This window comes from Mobula birostris, chromosome 30 (assembly GCF_030028105.1).
Source record: "Mobula birostris isolate sMobBir1 chromosome 30, sMobBir1.hap1, whole genome shotgun sequence".
NCBI lineage: Eukaryota > Metazoa > Chordata > Chondrichthyes > Myliobatiformes > Myliobatidae > Mobula > Mobula birostris.
Genome location: NC_092399.1, coordinates 31,290,699 through 31,313,351, shown reverse-complemented (window position 1 = coordinate 31,313,351; position 22,653 = coordinate 31,290,699). Strand labels below are relative to the sequence as shown.

Genomic DNA, 22,653 nt, shown 5'->3' with positions numbered 1-22,653 from the left:
CAATGATCTGGATAATAAGGTGGTTAACTGGATCAGAAGACTGGTTGTTGAAACCAAGATTGTGAGGAAGACCATCATGGCTTGCAGCAGGATCTGGACCAGCTGAAAAAAAGTGCTGAGAATTGGCAGATGGAATTTAGTGCAGACAAGTGTGAGGCTTTGTACTTTGCTAGGACCAACCAGGGTAGGTCTCATACAGTGAACGTTAGGGCACTGAGGAGTGCAGTAGAACAGAAGTATCTGGGAATACAGATCCATTATTAATTGGAAGTGGTGTCACAGGTTGATAGGGTCATAAAGAAAGCTTTTGGCACATTTGGCCTTCATAAATCAAAGTACTGAGTACAGGAGATGGGATGTTAGGTTTAAGTTGTATAAGACATTGGCAAGGCCTAATTTGTTTTGATCACCCAGCCACAGGGAAGATGTAAAAAAGGTTGAAAGAGTACAGAGAAAATTCACAAGGATGTTCCAGGACTGGAAGTCCCGAGTTACAAGGAAAGAGTGAATAGGTTAGGACTTTATTCCTTGGAATGTAGAAGATTGAGAGGAGATTTGATGGGAGTGTTTATGAGGAGTATGGATAGGGTGAATGCAAGCAGGCTTTTTTCATGGAGGTTGGGTGGGATTACAACTAGACATCACGTGTTAAGGGTAAAAGGTGAAAAGTTTAAGGGAAACACGAGGGGAAACTTTTTCAGTCGGAGGGTTGGGAGAGTATGGAATGAGCTGCCAGTACAAGTGGTGCATGCAAGCTCGATTTCAATGTTTAAGAGAAGTTTGGATAGGTACATAGATGGTAGGGGTATGGAGGGCTATGGTCCCGGTGCAGGTCAATGGGAGTAGGCCGTTTAAATGGCTCAGCACAGACCAGATGGGCCAAAGGGTCTGTTTCTGCACTGTACTTTTTTATTGCTATAATTTGCAGGCAGCTCCTAGCACAACCTTGGATGTGTTGATTATTAATGCAAATGATGTATTTCACTGTATCTTCCAATGTACATGTGAGAAATTAACTTGCACCTTGAATCAGCTTCCCACAAACATGGGAATGTTATATTCCAAAACAAACTAATTTTGGAGATGTGTGAGGTAGGGATGAGTATACATGCTGGTTTGGAGGTGGGTGTGTTAGGTAGGACTAGGTGTCAATATCCCTTATCTGGAATACTAATCGTACGAGGACACGTGGACTTGAGTCAGGTGGCACATGAAAATGTTAAAACCTTGAAAACCAACCTCAGCCAGTCAGTCCTCGTTTTAACATTTTAACTGTTAGAAGGGATGAAGGAACTAACTTTCTTCCCAGTGGCAAGCTGGTAACTTAAGTATCTTTAACCAAGAAAATGCTTAGAAACACTCAGCACATCGGGCAACGTCTGTGCAAACGGCGAGTGTTGTGATACTGCCATTTCAACACTTCCCCGTGTCTCCACAACATTAATGGCATGTACTTGTACAGATTGCTCAGCAACAACATGGGCATGGGGTCAGTGCAGGGAAGAGGGACTGACCCCATAGATCAGCCATAATTTACCGAGGGGTGGAGCAAGTTCAAAGGTTAGATGTCCTGCCCCTGCTTCTATTTCCCAATGCTCCTATTACCTCAGACCTCCACACAGCTTGTGTTCAAAGAATCCTAAAACTAGCTGAGGTTTTGCACATAGGATTTTTCCATTTAACAATTTGGTCTGAATTGCAGTTGAGAATTCTGATGAACACTTGTTGGATTCTGCCGAGAATCTACATCTGAAGGATCATTACAGGTAGCCTTACCATAAACTTTTTCCCCTGTATTTACCCTCTGGGGACGGCAGCAGACTAGCAAAAGCAGCGAATGCCAAGTTGTGGGGAATCTTTGGAACTTAACCAACTAAACCCACACAGCTTTCAAACACAGAATCTTCAATTGTTCCTACACTAAGGAGATAGAATCAAATATTGTTTGATGAGGAATGTGTGTCATCTGACTTTGAGGACTCACAATTTTGTTTTAAATTCTTTTGAAGAAGTGCAGAGGAAGTTGTACAGAGCTCCATGTTGGATGATGTGAGTATCCATGGATTAGTCATTAATGTGTGTGAGACGTGTTTCCATTTGCAGTGTAACTTGGGAATGGGTGGCAGAGGAATATAAAGAAAACAGCTGAGGAATTTGGGGCTGATGAAAAGGAAATCTGGACCGCAGTCAGCGATGTAACTTCACAGCACGTTTGCACCAACTACAAAGCCGGACAGGGAGAATTGGTCAGCATGGTAAAAGGAGACATTTAAAGCAAGCGAACACACCAACCCACACATGCACATACCAAGCTTGTCAACAAACATTTTCCGTCAAATATATTGAAATAAGGATTAAAGAGCTTATAGATTTTTTTGTCACATGTACATGTGAAACATACAGTGAAATACGTTATCTGCCTCAACAACCAACACAGTCCAAGGATTGTAGTGGTGGGGAGGGGGTTAGTCAACACAGTAAGGCTACAACTTACTAACCCATCTATCTGTCTTTTGGAATGTGAAATTGCAAAAGCCCTCTCATTTTCGATCAACTCAATACCTATGATGTTGAGTGTTTTTCCAGAGTGCAAGTGCAGGTGCAACTCCAGAAATAAGCCTATCATAGTGATAAAGTGCTTTGTGAGATTTTATGGTGAGAAACACTTTCGTCTCTTTTTCTATCTCCATCTGTAGGTTGGCCTCAGCTGAGTTCACTTTGCTGAAGTGTTTCCCTCCAGAAAGATTTTCAAAGATACCTTTCTATCCTGGGCAGAGGGTATTGATCAACTTTCAGTACTGGGTTAATGCTGACCTTAAAATCAGTACAGATCCTGACAGATCCACTCTCCTCAGCTACTGGGAGCACTGGAGTTGCCCATGGCGTCCCCTTAATCTTGGAGAGAATTCCTTCAGCCTCCATGTGATTTAGCTCACTGGCTACTTTATCGCAATTGGTATAAGGAAATGGGTGGGCTTTGTAAAACTTGGGTGCGGCATTTTCATTTAACACAATTTTACCCTTGATAGGTTTTGAGTTTTCCAATGCTATCCTTGAACACTGCTGAGGCATTATCCAGTAGTTTTCTTAATTTGCTTTCAGTTGATTCTATTTCAGGGAATGTGACTTGCAAATGGTGGATGATGGATCCCCAATCAAGTTGTAGTTGTCTCAGCCGATATCAGCGCCATAATGCTGGCCCTTCTATTTTTACAACATATTGTATGGTTGTATTTCACTGTAATGAACGCCATTCCCGCATGAGCTATCTTTTCTCCAGTACAAGGTCTTAGTTGTATATCTGTAGGCTGCAGTTTATTATCTTTGAAACGCTGTTCAAACTCATTTTGTGGAATGACTGAATCAGCCCAGCCAGTGTCCAATTTCATTTTAACTAATTTTCTGTTCTCTTCTAATGTACCCAATATTGCTTGTCTATTAACACACATAAAAATTGCTGGTGAACGCAGCAGGCCAGGCAGCATCTCTAGGAAGAGGTATAGTTGACGTTTCAGGCCGAGACCCTTCGTCAGGACTAACTGAAGGAAGAGTTAGTAAGAGATTTGAAAGTGGGAGGGGGAGGGGGAGATCCAAAATGATAGGAGAAGACAGGAGGGGGAGGAATGGAGCCAAGAGCTGGACAGTTGATTGGCAAAAGGAATATGAGAGGATCATGGGACAGGAGGCCCAGGGAGAAGGAAAAGGGGGAGGGGGGAAAAATAACCCAGAGGATGGGCAAGGGGTACAGTGAGAGGGACAGAGGGAGAAAAAGGAGAGAGAGCAAAAGAATATATGTACGAAGGGGAGGTGGGGCATTTAACATAAGTTAGAGAAGTCAAAGTTCATGCCATCAGGTTGGAGGCTACCCAGACGGAATATAAGGTGTTGTTCCTCCAACCTGAGTGTGGCTTCATCTTGACAGTAGAGGAGGCCGTGGATAGACATATCAGAATAGGAATGGGATGTGGAATTAAAATGTGTGGCCACTGGGAGATCTTGCTTTCTCTGGCGGACAGAGCGTAGGTGTTCAGCCTGTGTCGGGTCTCGCCAATATATAGAAGGCCGCATTGGGAGCACCAGATGCAGTATATCACCCCAGTCGACTCACAGGTGAAGTGTCGCCTCACCTGGAAGGACTGTCTGGAGCCCTGAACGTTGGTGAGGGTGGAAGTGTAAGGGCACGTGTAGCACTTGTTCCACTTACAAGGATAAGTGCCAGGAGGGAGATCGGTGGGAAGAGATGGTTGAGATGAATGGACAAGGGAGTCACGTACGGAGCCATCCCTGCAGAAAGCGGGGAGGGGGGAGGGAAAGATGTGCTTAGTGGTGGGATCCTGTTGAAGGTGATGAAAGTTACGGAGAATAATATGTTGGACCCGGAGGCTGGTGGGGTGGTAGGTGAGGACAAGGGAAACCCTATTCCTATTGAGATGGTGGGAGGATGGAGTGAGAGCAGATGGCGTGAAATGGGGGAGGTGCGTTTGAGAGCAGAGTTGATGGTGGAGGAAGGGAAGCCCCTTTCTTTAAAAAAGGAGGACATCTCCCTCCTTCTGGAATGAAAAGCCTCATCCTGAATGCAGATGCGGCGGAGATGGAGGAATTGTGAGAAGGGGATGGAATTTTTGCAAGAGACAGAGTGAGAAGAGGAATAGTCCAGATAGCTGTGAGAGTCAGTAGGCTTATAGTAGACATCAGTAGATGTCCGCCAGAGAAAGCAGGATCTCCCAGTGGCCACACATTTTAATTCCACGTCCCATTCCCATTCTGATATGTCTATCCACGGCCTCCTCTACTGTCAAGATGAAGCCACACTCAGGTTGGAGGAACAACACCTTATATTCCGTCTGGGTAGCCTCCAACCTGATGGCATGAACATTGACTTCTCAAACTTCCATTAATTCCCCACCTCCCCCTCGTACCCCATCCGTTATTTATTTATTTATTTATTTATTTATTATTTTTTTCTCTCTCTCCTTTTTCTCCCTCTGTCCCTCTCACTGTACTCCTTGTCCATCCTCTGGGCTTCCCCCCTCCCCCTTTCTTTCTTCTCGGACCTCCTGTCCCATTATCCTCTCATATCCCCTTTTGCCAATCACCTGTCCAGCTCTTGGCTCCATCCCTCCCCCTCCTGTCTTCTCCTATCATTTTGGATCTCCCCCTCCCCCTCCCACTTTCAAATCTCTTACTAGCTCTTCCTTCAGTTAGTCCTGACGAAGGGTCTCGGCCCAAAACGTCGACTGTACCTCTTCCTAGAGATGCTGCCTGGCCTGCTGCCTTCACCGGCAACTTTGATGTGTGTTGCTTGAAATTCCAGCATCTGCAGATTTCCTCGTGTTTGCTTGTCTACTGTTAGTTTTCACTTGTAAATCTCAAAGGCATCCTGTCCTGTGTCACTTTTTATCATTTGCTCCTCCCTGTGCAGTCCATTTATTTTTGTCTGCCCGACATGCTATCTGTACATGTCCTATGGAGCCCCTGCAACATCAGTAAGAGAATTTGTCTGGCCAGGCCGGTTCCTGTTTAGATGTTGCAGTTTTGTTCATACTCACTTTCATTCCTGACTGCAACTCAGTTGCATCTCTGACCGCTGTTTCCATTGATACAGCTATTTCAACTGTTCTTTAAAATGTGAGTTGAGCTTCAGTTAGGAGCCATTTTTGAATGTTTTGTTGTAAGGTCCAACAAAATAAACCATGTCGTGGTGCATCACTAAGTCCATCATTGAACTGACAATGCTCAGACAATCTCTTCAATTCAGCCACATACACTGAAATAGTCTTCTTTAACTTTTGATTCCGCTTATGAAACCTAAAGTGTTCTGCAACAAACAATGGTGTCAGTTCTAAATATACCTGCATTACTTTCACAATATCAGCAAAACTCAATTTGGCTGATTTGGTTGGAACAGTTAAACTTTGAAGCAAACTACATGCCTTTAAACTCAACAAAACTGGTACTCATTTCTCATTGGTCATTTCATTTGCTTTAAAACCCTACTCAATTTGTTCCATGTGTATATTCTGGTCAACTTTTATGCAATGGAATGCTTCAATCATTCTGATGTAGCCAGACGTTTCTACTCTTTTAAAAAATGCTTATTATCACTCAGTACTCTCCATTAACGAACCCATGAACTCCTCTGTTTTCCTACTTATTTTTAAATTTTTCTTTTATGAAGAAGATGTACTTCTCAAAGGGGAAAAAAGTTCTGTGCTTTTTTAAAAACTCTACCATCTCTCACTGTGCTTTTCTTTTTAACTAGAATGTCTCACTATGGTTCAATAGGTTGGTAGTTGTCTTGTGTTCATTTAAAAAAATACCTTGTCCCCACTGTTATGTTTGGTAACTCCAAAATAAAATTAAAACTACCGAGTATCTTGTCTTTTGTTTTATAATATGTATTCTCTTGAACTCTGTATTCTTCTATATAGAAATCAATAAAAATATTGAAAAAGAAAACTACCGAGCTGGGAATGTGAGTCTTAGTTCATTTTTACTGAAGTGAGGCATGCATGTATAACACGGTGTCGTGATGACGTGTGTCATTTATGTACTTTTACAGATAACCTGCAATGCATTATGTAAACAAAGAATGCTTAATCAAATATATTTACAATATTCCTGAAATATTAGATGCACAACAGGGTGCGAAATGAGCCTCCACATAGTAATGATAACTTATAATTTACGCAAATCAAATGCAGCTCCGGTGTCTCTCTTTTCCAGTTTGAAAAGCAACAACCTCTCACCATAGAGCCAACCCTTGGCATTAAGAACCTGTCCCATTGCATATGTATAGGCCTGGATTCGTGGACCATTACCAGGAGAGCACGCTGATCAGCCCACTGTAGTCAGTGATGTAAAGTAACCTGCTGCTAAACAGAATCCTCTAGCCCCAGGAGCAGTTATCAATTTGGGCCTAGTGGTGAGAAAGGATGATAGCCCAATTATCACTCACTGTACAAAGGGGCAAATCTGTCAGCAACGTCTGGAGTACACACATGTGCCATGCAGTGGAACCAATAGTCCAAGAGTGCGCTGGGGGCAGCCCACAACTGTCACCACACTTCTGGCACTAACATAGCATGCCCGCAATGTTTTAACCCTAACCCTCATGTCCTTGCAATGTGGGGAGACACCAGAGCACTGTAGGATCTCCACACAGTCGTGGGGAGAACGTACAAACTTCTTACAGAAAGCGGCAAAAGTTGAACCAGGATCGCCGATACTGTAAGTGTTACACTAATTACTTCGGTACTGTGCTGCCCTTCTATGCTACCACACCCTTATGTTAGTGTCCTTCGCTATCTGTTGGTATCTAACCTTGTTATCTGAACTGCTGTGGCAGTCCTACATTCCCCATCAATTGCACTTTTGCCTTAGTAGATGCAGTGTTCAGGACTTGCAAATGCTCCGGAGTGATTTCACCAAAACCTTGCTAATTACCCTGTCATAAGTTGCGCTTTGAACTCACTTGAGCAAGTAGTACAGAATTCTGTCAGGCCACTAAACACAGCCCAAATTGCAGACGAGTGACAAGGACTAGGCCTCAAGCCTCGGTGTCAACTTTTGACAGCCGCACAGGAGAGAGGTGTTGGGGTCAGTGCGCTCCACCGGAGGTGGTGTGCCATGGCATGCAAGCTGGCGGGAGTCAGTGCTGCCCCCCAGTGTTCACCCAGCAGAAGACAAGCTGTATTGTGTTCGACTACTGACTGCTGACTATTCATAGACTCAGGGGCTTGACTATTTTTTTGTGTGACTGCATTTTACTGATATCTTAAATGTGCTATATGTGACTTGTGTATGACTGTTAGTACTCTGATTTGTACCATGGCACCAGAGTAATGCTGTTCCGTTTGGCTGTTCTCATGGGTGGTTGAATGACAATTAAACTTGAACTCGACTGCAAACCTCGTGCTCTGTACGACTCAGCATTTTTGAAACTACATCCATTGCCCCAGGAGCCTTTACTGTAACCGTTCCAATAAATTAAATCATCCTTTCAAAAATAGTTCAGACCAGCATACTGGGAAAATGGGCTGAAAATGGCAGATGGAATTTAATACAGGCAAAAGTAAGATATTGCACTTTGGGAGGATAAACCAGGGTAAGACTCACACAGTGAACAGTAGGATGCTGAGGTGTGCTGTGAAACGAATGGCCCTGGGCAAACAGATCCATAATTCCATGAAAGTGGAATCACATGTAGATAGGGCCATGAAGAAAACTTTCTGGCCCATGGGCGTTGAGCACGAGTTAGTTGGTTATGTTGAAGTTGCACAAGACATTGGTGGGGAAGAATTTAGAGTATTATGTGCATTTCTGCTCAACTACTCACAGGAAAGATAACAAAAAGCTTGAAAGAATGCAGAGAAAACTTTCTAGCATGTTTGCATTTCCTGAGGATCTGAGTTATAGGGAATGGTTGAATAGGTTAGAACTTTGTTCCCTGGAGTGTAGGAAAATGAGGGGATATCTTATGGAGGGTTACAACATTATGAGGAGTATAGATAGGGTATTTTCTTACAGGCTTTTCCCCCACCAGATTGAGTGAGACGAGAACTAGAGGTCATACTTTTATGGTGAAAGGTGAAATATTTAAAGGGAACCCCAGGGAGAAGTTCTTCACTCAGCAGGTGATGCAAGTGCAGAGTTGCCAGTGGAAGCTGTAGACGCAGGTTCAGTTATAACATTTATTTTTGGATAGGCACATGGATGAGGGAGGTATGGAGGGGTATGTTCCAAGTGCAGGTAGATTAGATTACGCAGAAGACTGGGCTGGCATGGATCATATGGCCCAGTTGGCCTGTCACTGTGGTGCGGAGTTCTATGACTATGACCCCAGATGAGATTACTCACAGGAACAGGAGGTTCAGTGCTGATGAAGTTCACAGAGGAGAAAGTTGGTAATCATCAATTCATATAGTCTATTAAATAATAGACCAGGAATAACACTCCAAACAGTAGGACAAGAAGCCTGTGCTTTCTTTTCACCTTTCCTTGTTCTTCCTCCTACGTTCAGGCTTTAAGAAGAAAGAAGAGCTAATTATAGAACCACACAATACAAAAGAAGGCCATCTTTTGTGCCAACAATTTGAGAGTATTGTCTAATTATTCCCATTCTGTTTCCTGTCTACAGCCTGGCATTCTATTTCCTTTGCAACCTTGTAATTTTCTATTTATAAACTTGCAATTCCCTTTAAAATGTTGTTGTTCAGTCCAGCTCTACAGGGAACAAGTTTATACTAGTTGCAAGACCAGTTCTGTGCTGTATGATGCTATTTCCACTGCCTTTCAAAGTTCAAAGTAAATTTATTATCAAAGTACAGTATGTATACGGAAAACTGCTTCTGTAGATAGATTTGCCAAGAACAATCATGGTTGTGGAATGACTATGACTGGCCATGTCATACAACATGGCACATAATGAATGAAGGACGTACATGTCACCAAATACTGCCCTGAGAATTCATTTTCTTGCAGGCATTCACTGTAGACCAAAGTAATAGAATAGAATCAATGAGAAACAACTCAAAGTCTGACAAACCGTGCAAATACTTAAAGGAAAGCGATAACAATAACAACAAATAAATAATATTGAGAACATGTGCTGTAGAGTCCTTGAATGTGTGTTCATAGGTTGTGTTCAATGATCAGTGAGTGTTGTGGTGAATGAAATTGCCCACACTGGCTCAGGAGCTTGTTGACTGAAGGGCAGTAAGTGTTCCTGAACCTGGTGGTGTGTGGCCTAAGGCTCCTGTACCTCCTTTCTGACGGTAATAGAAGAGAGCACAACCTGCATATTTAGGATTCACCACCATCCATACACCCAAATTACTGTAAAATATACTGTGTGAGCAAAAACATCTGGCTATCATTAATTTGCTGTTAAATCTTGAGTGATTTAAATCTTTGCAGCAATGACATCATTGTCCAACCACCATTTTCATGCACTCTTACAACAATATTAGTTCCTCCTCATCACAGAAAGCCCCGTAGCTAGTCCTCTACCATCAATTTGCAGTCATTGGCCCTTCAACATCGCTAGCGGGCTCGCAGAGATTCTGAGCTCTTTCCTTCAGGATTTCCAATCGACCTACGGGCTTCAGTCTTCGATATTACTAATGACGATAAGTGAGGACCCAAACTCCATTCTTCGAGCTCCAGACTCGCTGATGACAGGACCCTGAACACTAGGCCTCAAACTCCAGCCTTGCTGACTTGCGTACCTGGGGACACTCCACCACCCCCTCCCCCCATCCTAGCTCGTCAGCCAACCTGAAATCTGACAACATCCACATCACTACCCTTCAAACACAGAATGGAGGCTTAGATTCCAGCCTGTCCTCTAATTCAGTGTTTCCCAACCTCCGGGCCGCGAAGCACGCAGTGGTGCAGTGGTAGCCGCGATGCACCCAGCACATCTTTAAGAAAAAAAGCCGAAATAAACAAGCTAATTAATTACGTGCCAGGCGGCACCTAATTAATTAGCTTGTTTGTTTTGGCTTTTTTCTTAGAGATGTGCTGGGTGCGTCCCGGCTACCGCTGCACCCCTCTTCTCCATGGATTGTCACCTTGTTGCGGTGGAGAAGCTTGTGTGGTCCTGTGATCCAGAGAGTGATTCCGTCTGGAGCTAAGCTCCTGGTAGGGTCACCCATGGCGGTAAGATCGAGGGTGATGTCCCTGACAAAGAACAATCCAACCAAGACCTCAATGGTGGAACAGGCGGATGAAGTTATGTCGAACTCAACGGCTGTGAAGGCGGATGAAGGCTGCAACAATCCATCAGCTCCAATTGTCATGGTTTCCATGCCATTGGAATCAGTTGGTTGATTTGTGAAGTATCGTGTGCTTCTTGGAGTGCAACATCAAGTACACGTTAAACAAATACACGCACAGGCGTCTTCGGTCTGTGGGCCACTTCTTCAAAACAAAGACCATCATCCTCGCCCTCGAGGGATAGCCACAACTGCACCCCTGCATGCTTCGCGGCCCGGAGGTTGGGGACCACTGCTCTAATTCCCTCACATTCCTCCCTAAACCCGAACCTGATCATTAACACCCCTCTCTGTCCCCAAAACCACCTCTACGAATCTTAAATTCTGAGCCATGACCTTGATACAGTTGACACCTTAGTGCCATCTAGACTGCAATCTTAAAATAAGGTACTGTCCTTTCAGATCACAATGAGAAGAAACTTCTTCATCTCAAACATTGTGAAGTTCTGTGGCTCTTAAGAATATTACAGAGGGTCATTTGCTGTGTTTGTTAAAGATCAAGTGAGTCAGGAATTTAAAATCAGCGCAGGAAAGTATCACTGAGCTAAAAGATCAGCTCAGATCTTGGAGAATGGCGGAGCAGGCACAAGGGACCAAATTCCCTACTCCTGCTTCTATTAACATTCCTATTTTCTCGTACTGAGAGTAGCTTGGAAGCAAATGGCCTCATGTATAGAACACACAGGAAAAGACTCCAGTAGTGAAAGGTATTTACAGTGCAATGAGAAAATTTCATAAATTACATCAAAGTGAAAGTAGCACACAGCGTCAGCAACCCACTGCTGTCTGTAAGGAGTTTGCACGATCTCCCCGTGGCCACATGGGTTGACACCAGGTGCTCTGGTTTCCGCCCAAACTCCAAAGACACACGGTTCGTTACCGTGAGCAAGCTATGTTGGCACCGACGCATGGCGCCATCTGTGGGTTTCCCCCCAACACACCCTCATTGTGCACCTCCACTCCGTCCGCCACAACAGACAGGATCTCCCGGTAGCCACCCACTTCAATTCTGCTTCCCACTCCCTTTCAGATATGTTCAGATATGTCCATACATGGCCTCCTCTACTGCCATGATGAGACTAAACTCAGGTTGGAGGAGCAACAGCTCATATACCGTCTAGGTAGTCTCCAGCCCCTTGGTATGAACATAGAATTCTCCAACTTCCGGTAATTCCCTCACCCTCCTTTCCTCCATCCCTATTTCACTCTACCCCCTCCCCCAGCTCCCTCATGGTTCCGCCTCCTTCTTCTACTACCCATTGTTTTCAGGGCTATGACGTTAATGCTTTCCCTCCCTCACCCCTTTGTCTTTCAAATTACTGGTCCTTCAACTGACGCTACGAGCATTCTTCAAATCCTTTCCATCTTTCATTCTTCAGTCCTGACGAAGGGTTCCGGCCCGAAACGTCATCTCATCGTTTCTAACGGACGCTGCCTGACCTGCTGAGTTCATCCAGCGTACTGAAAGTGTTGCTTTGATCACAGCATCTGCAGATTATTTTGTGCTTACACCCTCATTGTTGACACAAATGACGTATTTCACTGTTTTGATGTAATTGTGACAAATAAAACCGATCTTTGAACAGTTTGACAATGAATAAAAGCTGTTGTGATTCCAATGGTACTCAAGCATACATAAATGCCCCAAATATCAACAAGGGCCCAACCTACATTACATCAGCAATGTGATATAGAAATATATTGTATTGAAATTTCTGTTCTGTAGTTCAGCGCCAATTGCGATATGCAATTCCCTGTCTCCTAGCATCGAGCTTGAAAGACAAACTGCAGATCTCATGCTCAGACAGAAACGCTGCAAGTATTTCCTGCTGCGCCTTTAACCTGTCCACAAAATACTCGAAAGGCTGTACATCCAAGTCAAACAGTTGCCTCTGAATCTCATGGAAGACTGGAGGGAAAGTGTTCAAATGCTGCTCGGAGAAAGGCAGCAAGTGAGCTTGGTAATACTGACTCGATGTTAGCAGTTCAGTGCGTGGAGGCATTACTTTCCAAATGGAAGCAGCCTTTAATACCAGTCTTATGACTGAAGGAGAAAGAAGTGGAATAAAATATCTCTGGTGACATTCGGTTCTACAGACACTGGAATTCAGCATATTCTGTATTCATCACCATGGTTCAGAGGATTCATCCACTATGGACGAAAGGGGATAGTGAGAGTGAGTCAGTCATCTGCGTTGTGTGGTCACCTGGTCACCTCACTACAGGAAGGATGTGGATACTGTGGAGAGAGTGCAGAGGAGATTTACAAGGATCTCGCCTGGATTTGAGAGCATACCTTATGAGAATAGGTTGAGTGAACACGGCCTTTTTGGAGCGACGGAGGATGAGAGGTGACCTGATAGAGGTGTATAAGATGATGAGAGGCATTGATCAGAGGCTTTTCCCCAGGACTGAAATGGCTAACACAAGGGGGCATAGTTTTAAGGTGCTTGGAAGCAGTCTCAGGGGGGATGTCCAAGGCAAGTTTTTCCACACAGAGAGGGGCGGGTGTGTGGAATGCACTGCCAGTAATGGTGGTGGAGGTGGATACAATAGGGACTCTTAGATGGGAACATGGAGCTTAAACAAAATAGAGGGTAGGGAATTCCTAGGCAGTTTCTAGAGTAGGTTACATGGTTGGCACAATGTTATGGGCTGAAGGGTTTATAATGTGCTCCAGATTTCTCTGTTCTATGACTGGAGTTTCTAGCAAAGAGAGGCAGAATATGGTATATTGTGTACAAGGGTAGATTTACTGATCAAATGAAAACTATTAGCCCAGCCTGTGTCTGTAAACTTAACCAGTTCTACAACCCTGAATTACTGCATCCTATACAAGTTAGGTGAATCTAGAACTGGAGGTGGTTGGTGAAATATTCAAGAGAATCAGAAGGAAAACCTCTTCACCCAGGGGTTAGTGTGGGTTTGAACATAGAACAGTATCACACAGTACAGGCCCTTCAGCTCTCAATGTTGTGCCAACCCAAGCAAGCTGCCAGTGGAAGTGGTAGACATGCATTCAGTTGTAATATTTAAGAGAAGCTTGGATAGGTACGTGGACTCCAGCTCAGATTAATGTGATAAGGCAGAAAATCAGGCCAGCACCAACCTGATGGGCTGAATGGCCTGCTGCAGTGCTGTACCACTAGTTGGTGATGAAGGGTCTCAGTTAAACATCAACTGTTTATTTCCCTCTATGGATGCCGCCTGACCTGCTGAGTTCCTCCACCATTTTCTGTGTGTGTTAATTTCCTTCTAACCGTAATACAAAATCCATTCAAGCAAATATTCCATCAGCAGTCATTGCCTTTTACTTTTACTTCTTATGTTAGAGATCAGTAGACTAAATATCTCAAGCCAGTTTAGGCTCGGTATCATTTGCAAGACTGTAAATCCTAAATAGGCCACCAGGAGTCCCAGTGTAAGAGGCTTTCAAACCATCTGAGAGCCATCTTGTCATGGGTATCAGGTGACAGCACTGCCAGTCCTGGTTGGACGAATTCTACTTCTGGAGGTTCCATCACATGACCTCCAAAGGTCCCGCCTCATGCTCCTGCCATTGCTTATCCAACATGTCTGTCATCACAGTGCACTGCTGCTCTCACCAATGGGAAAGCAAACAGAGCCATAATTATTCTCCATGGCTGGATCATTCTTGACCATCAGCAAACATTGTTTCCTTCACAGCCCCAATGTGCTCTCCCCCCCCACTAGTAAGTGAGATTATGAATAATTACTTTAGAAAAACTCTATTGATATCTCCTTTAGGATGCTCACAGCAAAGTTTAATCATGTGGTCTCCAGGACAATCTTGCCAGAGACTGCTGACTTCGTCTGAACTAATATTCCCCATCTGTTAATAAGTTGCCAGTTTCAACATCTTGTTCCCTCCGGGTGAACAGAATAATTAACACAGTGAAAACACTCTTGCAAAATGGCACATAACAACTAAGGTTATACAGTGGTTTAGATCAGCACAAATCCCAGTGAAACATTTTGGCTGAGATTTCATGGGAAGAGTCTTGGCCTTGACACGAACATGGACTTGAAGTGTTCCCAGCTTCCAATCAAATGGTGTTTGTTTCTCAGACTGGGAGCACTCAGCTTACCATGAATAAGCACCCACGGTGTATTCGTGTGTAAAAGATCTGTAGCTAGAGAGTAACTTGGGATCATCTTGCAGGATTGTGTCAGCCTGAATCGTGTGAAGAGTGGTGAATTCTCCTTTAATAACCTACTCAACATGGGCTGAATCTTTTGGGACAACACTCAATGTGAAGAAATGTTGGTGATTATTGGCTTTCTCGTGAATTGTTTGCACAGGGCGTGTCACTTCTGTAAGAGGACGGTGGATAAAGCAAACATCTAAAAGTCCATTGAAATGAACCAGTCCCGCCCCACAATCACCAATACTCTGATACGAATAAACAATCCCATCAACGTGGCAGCAAAGGAAATGCGAAATTGCACCAGTGCCATTGATCTCGAGTCACTTGTTTAGGAGGGACTGTGGAAGCAGCTCCAGCGTAGATTACTGGATACTGCATGACCCAAGAGTGCTTGCTCAGTGATGTCAAATGTTTCATCCCTCAGCTTGGCCAAAAATAAGGATCAACTCCTCTGGCAAATAGAACCGACCGAGGGACAGATCCAGAGAGGAGGCAAGACACAAGCCTCGAGCAGTGTCTGAAGCAGGTTAAGGGTGAGGCTGAAGGAAAGAGGTAGACTGGATGCAGAAAGTGGACACCTTGTAGGGAGAGAGACTGAGGATAAGGGTCAGAATAGAGAAATAATTGTAGAGTGCTGAACATTTGCATGGCAGTACTGTTTGGGTTTAAGCAACTATTGGACCCCAGAGTAGACCATGTTCTGAAGAACGTAAATTCTTGTGACTTTATTTTTGTTAAATAAACTGACGTTGCAGCTGTGGTTTTCCAGCTCTGTGGAATGTAACCATTGCAATGTATGGCATTCCTGTTCATGAATAACTCTGCACATACTACTTTGGGAATGTCAGGGTTCACACAGAATAAATATATCCTAAAACAATAATCAAGAAAACCTAAAGAACTTTAATGAGTTTGGTTGTTGCAGTGGCTGATGGAAATTAGCAAAATGGAAAGAGGGAACGTTAACTTGATGCACAGTCCACTCTCACCAGCTAAATCGCACACTCAATGTGAAAGAAAGATTAGCTTTATTCATAACAGGGACATCAAAATTTACAATGAAATGTGTTGGTCAGGTCAAAACCAATCAGCGAAGAATTGATTTGACACAACAATTGTAGGCCGTGTCTCAGGTAATGAGTTTGAGTACAGAGAGGAAATTAAGAACCTGGCGGCATGGTGTGAAGACAATAACCTATCCCTCAAATGTCAGCAAGATGAAGGAATTGGTTGTTGACTTCAGAAGGAGTAGCGGACCGCAAGACCTAATTTACATCGGTGGTGCGCAAGTGGAACAGGTCAAAAGCTTTAAATTCCTCGGGGTCAATATCACAAATGACCTGACTTGGTCCAACTAAGCAGAGTCCACTGCCAAGAAGGCCCACCAGTGCCTTTACTTCCTGAGAAAGCTAAGGAAATTTGGCCTGTCCCCTAAAACCTTCACTATTTTTTATAGATGCACCATAGAAAGCATTCTTCTGGGGTGCATCACAACCTGGTATGGAAGTTGTCCTGTCCAAGACCGGAAGAAGCTGCAGAAGATCGTGGACACAGCACAGCACATCACACAAACCAATCTTCCGTCCTTGGACTCACTTTACACCGCACACTGTCGGAGCAGTGCTGCCAGGATAATCAAGGACACGACCCACCCAGCCAACACACTTTTCATCCCTCTTCCCTCCGGGAGAAGGCTCAGGAGATTGAAGACTCGTACGGCCAGATTTGAGAACAGCTTCTTTCCAACTGAGATAAGACTGCTGAACGGATCCTGACGACCCAGATCTGGGCCGTACCCTCCAAATATCCGGACCTGCCTCTCAGTTTTTTTTGCACTACCTTACTTTCCCTTTTCTATTTTCTATTTATGATTTATAATTTAGATTTTAAATATTTACTATCGATTTGTACTCCAGGGAGCAGGAAGCGCAGAATCAGGTATCGCTGTGATGATTGTACGTTCTAGTATCAATTGTTTGGCGACAATAAAATATAAAGTAAAGTAAATCCAATGTGATGGGCCATGCTTCCAGCACCAATATAACATGCCCAAAACTCTCAAAGCCTAACCGTACATCTTTGGAATGTGGGAGGAAACCCGAGCACCAGGAGAAAATGCCACACAGTCACGAGGAGAACATACAAACCAGTGGCAGGAATTGAACCCCAACCACCGATCACGGTAAAGCGTTGTACTAACCGTGACGCAAATGTGGCACCCTTGCTTAGAACCAAGCAGGTCTGCATTCCTAGCAAGGAGCTTGAACAGTTGAAACTGCACTGTCTACAATTTTCACCTGGTTGCCGTGGCTACAGAAGGAGCATAAAAAACTGCACACCGGCTTGCTCCCTCATGCACTTCCTGTCTTGTCTACGGATGTATTTGCAGCTCCCACGTTATCATTTTCCACTTCAGAAATCGCAGAACCAGAATAGAAGCAAATCATTTTTGATCTCCAGAAACTGGCTGAGGAGCCAAAAATCCAAAGGAGGCAGCCTCTACTATATCATCGAACTCCTAAACACATGCATAACAACAACCATCTGAATCCCTGCCCACCCAAACTGGGTTTACTTAGAGCCTTTACACACAACACTGCTGTGTTCAACAAAATCCACTTGAACAGAATCTTTGTGCACCAGAGCAAATTGTGCCTACACAGAACAAGCAGTCTCCTTAAACTGAGTCTTAATATAAAGCAGCATTGAGTCTGTGCTTGGCAGAATCTATTTTCACAGTCTTCGGACACTACATCAAACTTAGCCTGTCCTCAGAATATAAATGCAAACACTCTTTACACACTGATATATTGGAACTAAAAGTTTGATCCTGTTTCACCAGCCAACTCTGCCATTCAACAAGCTTGTGTCTGACCTACCCCAATCACCATTTTTTAGCATAGTTCCCACACCCCTTGATTTTTCAATATGTGCAGAAATCTGTTGCCTCCAATTCTGAATGTGATCAATGGCAGAGGCCATGGGGTAGAGAATTCAAATGGTTCGCCACGCTCTGATACACTCGGCTACACAGTGTTCGCTATAACATCATTCACACACACTCCAAAGGACTGAGTCTATTATCAGCAAAGTAAGATGAAGTGATCACGGGACTTGTGACTTCCAGTCGGTTCTCCACCCATAGACAGTGAGCGCACAACACTTACCTGTTAGACACATAAAATCATTCTCAATCACAAACAGGACAGGTTGCAAATGGGAATGACAGGGAATTATCAATTCATCTCTACCACGTTAAAGCAAAGGTTCTCCTCCATGCTATAACATTCAAAGTTCATTCATTTTCTCAACATATCTACAGGAGAATAACTATAACAGAATCAATGAAAGACTGCCCAACTAGGGCATTCAACCAGAGTGCAAACGAGAACAAACTGAAATACAAAAAGATGAAAAAATAGTAATTAATAAATAAATAAGCAATAAATATCGAGAACATGAGATGAAGAGTCCATTGGATGTGAGAACTTTCTAACAATGGGGCAAGTGAAGTTGAGTGAAGTTATCCCCTTTGGTTCAAGAGCCTGATGGTTGAGGGGTAGTCACTGTTCCTGAAACTGATGGGGAGAGTCCTGAGGCTCCTGTTCCTTTTTCCCTAAGGCCGCAGTGAGAAGGGAGCATGTCCTGGGCGGTGGGGGCCCTCATGATGGGTGCTGCTCTCATGCGACAGCGTTTCATGTAGATGCGTTCAATGGTCGGGAGGGCTTTACCCACAATGGACTGGGCCATATCCACTACTTTTTGCAGGATTTCTGTTCAAGGGATTGGTGTTTCCATATCAGGCTGTGATGCAGCCAGTCAATATTCTCTCTACTACACATCTATAGAAGTTTGTCAAAGTTTTAGGTGTCATGCCAAATCTCCACAGACTCCTAAGTAAGTAGAGATGTTGCCATGTTTTCTTTGCAATTGCACGATGAATAAAGAAGTAAACATCTATATCAATGACATAGAAATCTCGACATAAATAGAAACATGCACTAAGACAGCACTGTGGGAAGGATTTATACAACATCCAGTGCTGTGGTGATGTACATATGTCATGTACTTTAGCATCACCACTCAAAACCAGCAAAAGAGTAACTAAAATCCAGATTACATGTCACATGAACCTCAAACTCCCTCAGAATGAATCCACAGCTTCACCAATCTCCTGGCGACATGGATCCCGAGACTCCTGCACTTTCCTCCAACAGCAGCTAAACAGACGGAGGGGGAACCCTGTGTTTGAGGGCGGTCAAACACAGGCAGACAGCGTCGAACACACACCCATCCACTGCTCTCGTCTTCATTGACTTCAACCTTACTCAAAGCCTCAATCAGAGACAGGCAATGGAGTCACTCATGGGCTCGCGCCCCCGATGCCTCAACCAGAGGGAAGCAATGGAGTCGACCATGGGCTCGTGCCCTAGCTGCCGGCTGCACACTCTGCTCCACACCTCGAAGTCCTTTGGGACCAGCAGAGTGCCAGGTCACTCAATGGGCCCCAAATCGCACCATCAAAATGTAAATCACAGATTCCAGCGCACGCAGCTTAGTGATAGAATCATATTTGAAAGAGGTAGTAAAAGAAGTTTCGTGAACTGTCAGCAGGACGTCGCCACTGGTCACGTTGCTCGCTGGCGCCACCTTGTTTGGAAGATGAGCGATTGATTTGATTTCAGTTGAAAGATGTATGAAAAGACAGGCAATGCAATTGATTTGCTAACACCGTAAAGAAGGGCACAGCGAAGTTCATCAGCTAGCTATGATTCAAAGCACATTTATTATCAAAGAATGTATAAATTATGCACCTTGAAATTTGTCTGCTTATAGGCAGCCACAAAGCAAGAAACTCAAATAGTGCAATTTTTTAAAAAAGCCCAAAAACCATTGTGCAGAGAAAGAGAGGAAGAAGAAAATACACACCATGCAAGCAATTGAAGCAAGCCAACAGCATCCCGTACCGGTATGCATCAGTGTTCAGCCATCAGGAAAATTCCTGACTTCCTTCATTCTTCCTGAAACTCCCACTACTTATGGTGCATTTCCTCTCCTTGTTTGCTCTGCCTAAATACACACCTCATTTTTTCCAGCCAAATTCCAACCAGGTTCAGATTGATTTATCACACGTACATCAAAACGTACAGTGAAATGTGCCTTTGGCATTAACAACCAATTCCCGCCGTTGTCTGTAAGGAGTTTGTACGTTCTCCCCCGACCGCATGGGTTTCCTCGGAGTGCTCTGGTTTCCTCCCACAGTCCAAAGACGTACCGGTTGGTAAGTTAATTGGTCATTGTAAATTGTCCTGTGATTAGGCGAGGATTAAATAGGTGTACTGCTGGGCGGCGTGTTTCAAAGGGCAAAAGGGCCTGTCCCACACTGTATCTCAATAAACAATAAACAAACTTCTTCTATCACCAATGTCGGCCTGACTGGCATGCAGTCACATGGTCTGTTCCCTCCTCCTTTTTTAAACAAGGCTCCGCGCCATCATTCTGCCAGTCTCCCAGCGCCACATCATTTCCAAAGAGCACTGGAAAATTACAGTCAGATCCTGTGCTATTTCCACCCTTGCTTCTGCTGGAGGGCAGGGATACATTTTATACTGGTATAGCAACATACTACATTTTTTTAAAAGCTGCACCACTTAACACATGCACAACACTTCTAATTTCAAATGATTCACATTTTCCCTCCTTCATTACATTGCCTATATTATGTATCACTTTCACAAAGTTTAATCCAAAGTTTTCATTCAGAACTACACGCGTCTTCCACCCCCACACTCAAACTACCAGTCAGCTCTCAGATAACATCTTCTCTTTCCATTCCTCTTCTGTTTCACTCATTTGCACGTTTCTTTTGGCAGAATCAGGATCAGGTTTAATCTCACAGTTCTGGGTCGTGAAACTTGTTGTTTTGCGGCAGCAGTACATTGTAGTACATAAAAACTATAAGTTACAGCAAGTATCATATATATATCAAAATAAAAAGGTTTTCAAAGCCCTACCAGATACACCATCAGGGCCTGACTGATACCTTGTGGGGGTTCAAAATCTTTTATGCACGCTTTGAAAGGGTAAATAAACTACACGTGCAAATCCCTGCAGCATCTGGTGTTTCTGTGATCTTGGAGGTCACCATCTGCCAAGATTTTTTTTTAAATATTAGGGTTATTTGTCATGTGCATCAAAACATATAGTGGAATGCGTCTTTTGCATCAACTCAGGTGAGCAGGGGTTTTGCCGGGGGCAGCCCACGGGTGTTGCCATGCTTCCGGCGCAAAGGTAGCAAGCCCAGGACGTACTAACCCTAACCATATGTCTTTGGAATGTGGGAGGTAACCGGAGCACCTGCAAGAAACCCACGCGGTCACAGTGAGAACGTACAAACTCCTTACAGGCAGAGACGGGATTTGAACCTCAATCAATGACAGCTAGTGCTGAAGAGTGATGTGCTAACCACTACGCTACCATGCCACGGAACATGTCTAGCAGAACATTGGTGTTGCCCTTGATTTTACCTGCCAATTGTTTTTTTTTAATTTATGTGCTTTGCTTTCCTAAATTCCGTTTTAATTTCATTGCTGTCCTTCCAAGACTCCTGCGAGCTTTCAAGGTTATGTAGATAGACATCTGTCATAAACATCCTACCTTGCCTTTTCCCTGTTTTTTCTACTCCTTATCATCCTTCAACATCTGGAATTAGGAGCTGTTCCTTTTCTTTTAACGGGTGTATATTTATCAGTGCTTGATATCCAAGTGCCTTCAAGTCAGTCCATTTTCACCGAAACATATCTCATCTTAGTAAAGTTGGCCTTAACCCAATTCAGACATTTTCCTCTTTGATCTTTCCATAATTCAGTCAGAATTGGCATAGTGATAACTGCCCTCATTAAACTCTTCCACTATCAGCACTCAGTTTCAGACTCTGTCTGGAACTGCCCTCTTGTTGAATTTGATACACTGAATACTTTTCCTGAATTCTGCTCCCTTTTGGATTAGTACTGTCCCAGTTAATGTGCAAGTATTTGAAATTGCCTACGGTAACTATTACCCTTACAACCACTGGGCTCCTGAACCAGCCACCCGACAACCATCGGGTCCTGAAATGACACCTTGACAACCATCGGGTCCTGAATTGACACCTTGACAACTATCGAGTACTGAAATGACACCTTGACAACCATCGGGTCCTGAATTGACACCTTGACAACCATCAAGTCCTGAAATGACACCTTGACAACCATGGGTCCTGAAATGACACCTTGACAACCATGGGTCCTGAAATGGCACCTTGACAACCATGGGTCCTGAAATGACACCTTGACAACCATGGGTCCTGAAATGGCACCTTGACAACCATCGAGTCCTGAAATGACACCTTGACAACCATCGAGTCCTGAAATGACACCTTGACAACCATGGGTCCTGAAATGACACCTTGACAACCATGGGTCCTGAAATGGCACCTTGACAACCATCGAGTCCTGAAATGACACCTTGACAACCATCGAGTCCTGAAATGGCACCTTGACAACCATGGGTCCTGAAATGACACCTTGACAACCATGGGTCCTGAAATGGCACCTTGACAACCATCGAGTCCTGAAATGACACCTTGACAACCATCGAGTCCTGAAATGGCACCTTGACAACCATGGGTCCTGAAATGGCACCTTGACAACCATCGAGTCCTGAAA

At 44.0% G+C, this 22,653-nt stretch overlaps 1 protein-coding gene across 4 annotated transcripts in view; it reads right to left on the bottom strand.

Annotated features, from left to right (window-relative positions):
• Nucleotides 1–22,653, bottom strand: part of eva1ba (eva-1 homolog Ba (C. elegans)) — a 122,320-nt gene that overhangs the window by 30,657 nt on the left and 69,010 nt on the right. Inside the window, exon 3 of one of the 4 annotated variants that reach the window (XM_072247023.1) lies at nt 8,860–9,023. The exons of the other annotated variants lie outside the window; for them this stretch is intronic. The gene's annotated coding sequence lies outside the window, so the exon portion shown is untranslated. The remainder of the gene's footprint in view (nt 1–8,859; nt 9,024–22,653) is intronic. 4 annotated transcript variants of the gene reach the window in all.